The 2,837-nt window shown below is 35.0% G+C and overlaps 1 pseudogene; it reads right to left on the bottom strand.

Annotated features, from left to right (window-relative positions):
* Window positions 1-1,265, bottom strand: part of LOC107659886 (interferon-induced GTP-binding protein Mx-like) — a 6,876-nt pseudogene extending 5,611 nt beyond the window's left edge.
* Between the last annotated feature and the right edge of the window lie 1,572 nt (window positions 1,266-2,837).

Raw genomic sequence — 2,837 nt, 5'->3', positions numbered from 1 at the left:
CGAACAGCTTGTAACACTCCAAAGAGAAAGGAAAACTTGAAATCGCATCATATGACCCCTTTAAGATAAAGATTTGTTAATTTATGGAATAATTTGCCTGTTTTCGTTTTGCCTGTTGAAATGTATGGAATGGTTTGTCTGTTTGTTCCTTTTATTTTTTCCTTTAGTATTATTTTATCTCTTTATATTTATGTATGTGTATGTATTTATATGTTTATATATAAGTTGTGTTGTTTCTTTGTTGTTACTCTTGCTCTGTAATTCATCATAATTATCTCAAATAAAAGCTATCATTTTTCTTAGGAACTCTATTTATAGTATTTATATTTATCTGAGGAACTGTCTGCTGTCCAAATTGTTTGAGTGCTCTAAGCATTTCTACACATTTCCATATGCAAATTGTGTCTTACTTGTTCCTCAATGTCTACTGGCTGGTTTCCAGTGGCAATTCTAGCAATGCCTGGCAGGTCGATGAGAGTGAGGTCAGGAACATCACTGGACTGGATCTCCAGAGTGATCATATCATGACTGATCCCTTCACCCTTTCCAGCCAATATTGTCTGAGCTACAAAACAATACAATATCACAATCATCCCACGAATGACAAAAATGCGTTTTTTTTACTTTAAACTGCATAAACACATTTCATTACACCAAATACACAAAATAATGTTCTTTTTAGCAGCATCATATGACCCCTTTAATTCAACTATTCTAAAGACTTAAAAAGCATTAAATTTCTTAATAATCTGTTTAATAAAACACATCAATGTGGATTACAGACCATTTAAGACAGCATTTTCTATTTCCGCTGGGTCTTTTAGTTTCTTTTCTTGTTTCTTATATGATAACACTCCATGCCAGTTATTGCCCTTTGTAATTTTCTTCCGTTTCAATACCAGAGGACATCGTGTCACAATACCTGTGTTGAATATAGTAGATGGTCAGCCGAACGATACATTATATATTTAGACTGACACATAAGGAAAGAAAAAACATGTATTTCCAGTCTGCAGATCAATGTATTTATTGTGCTAGTGTGTATTACCTGTTCCTCTAGGCAGGGCCACTCCAGACAGGGCTTCCAACACAGAACTCTTTCCTGAGCTCTAGTCACCTATGACAGCACTAGCTGGCAGGTTCAGGTCCTTTTCAACACCCAGTGACCTGAGAGTGTCCACTAGGTCAATGCATGGACGCACCTTCTCTTCATAGTGCTGGTTCAGACCACTACTCTTTCCCTTTGAAGAACCGCATTGAGACATGTCTGAACTATATCTGCAAAATATGACCAAGAGCCAGTCTTAAATTGTGTGATAACTATTGTATTTAAGCAATAAAGTAGCCTACTATAAGCCGTGCTACACCTTATATCCATCTTATTTTGCAACGTGGAAAAAAATGTTATTTTAATGTGCGAGACGTCTAAGACAGTATTAGGAACTAGATTGAAAAGTTTGTAGACAAACTTTAACTTGGCTTGAAAAAGCCTAGCTAGAAAGTTTGAAAAAGTTTTTGAAAAGTAGTTTGAAAGTTAAAAAAGTTTTAAGGATTAAAGTTTGAATGTTTTCAAAGCAATACAGTCTATCAGAAAAACAGATAGGTATAAAACATTGTTAGGTTACCTGGGGTGGTTGCTATGCTGTTTCTAGCATGACTAGCATGTTGCTAACATGATTTTAGCATGATTAGCATGTTACTAGCATGTTGCTAGCATGGTTACCTTGTTTCTAGCATGAATAGCATGTAGCACCATTACCATGTTACTAGCATGTTGCTAGCATGATTAGCATGTTACTATCATGTTTCTAACATGGTGTTAGCATGTTACTAGCATGGTGTTAACATTTTGCTAGCATGATTAGCAAGTTACTAGCATGTTGTTAGCACGATTAGCATGTTACTAGCATGGTGTTAACATTTTGCTAGCATGATTAGCAAGTTACTAGCATGTTGTTAGCACGATTAGCATGTTACTAGCATGGTGTTAGCATGGTTAGCAAGTTACTAGCATGTTTCTTGCATGATTAACATGTTACTAACATGTTGTTAGCATTATTAGCAAGTTACTAACATGTTGCTAGCATGATTCTAGCATGATTAGAAATTATCAGCATGCTTTTAGAAAAGGACACTCCAAATATACAGCTTTAGCACAAATGACAGATGATTGCTATCGAGGGTTGGATAAAAAAAGGATATGTGGAGCAGTCTTATTAGATTTTACAGCTGCATTTGACCTTATTGATCATAAGCTTCTTTTGGAAAAATTGGAGAGTTATAGATTTAGACCATCAGTAATTGCTTGGATGGAAAGTTATTTGGATAACAGATCACAGAGAGTTTTTTTTTACGGAAGTTACTCAGATAGAAGAGGAATTGAATGTGGAGTTCCACAAGGGAGCTGTTTAGAACCACTTTTGTATTCCATTTTCACAAATGATTTATATCTGGTATTAAGAAGTGCTAAATTAACAATGTATGCATACGATACAACAGTTTATGCATCTGCACAAACGTCAGTTGAATTGACGGCTATTTTGAATGAGGAGTTGGAGAGTATAGAAAAGTGGGGTAACCCTTTAGATTACAACCCGCAATGTACTGCGTAAGTAAACAGAATTTACAGTGTAACTTTTTTGTAATTACAGTGTACCTATTCAGTACCTCCGTGTAGGTATAAGGTAACAATATGCGAAGTTTGGAGAATAAAGGAGTAATAATCTGTAAAATTACAAATTATTTCTACTGTATTTTGAAACTAAGGGGTACCTATTCTAATATTACAGGGAATGTATGACCTCTTATATTTGCAAGCGATTAAGCAAAAACATACA

This window comes from Sinocyclocheilus anshuiensis, unplaced genomic scaffold, assembly GCF_001515605.1.
Source record: "Sinocyclocheilus anshuiensis isolate Anshui unplaced genomic scaffold, SAMN03320099.WGS_v1.1 scaffold1409, whole genome shotgun sequence".
Lineage (NCBI taxonomy): Eukaryota > Metazoa > Chordata > Actinopteri > Cypriniformes > Cyprinidae > Sinocyclocheilus > Sinocyclocheilus anshuiensis.
This window is presented reverse-complemented; position numbering and strand designations above follow the sequence as displayed.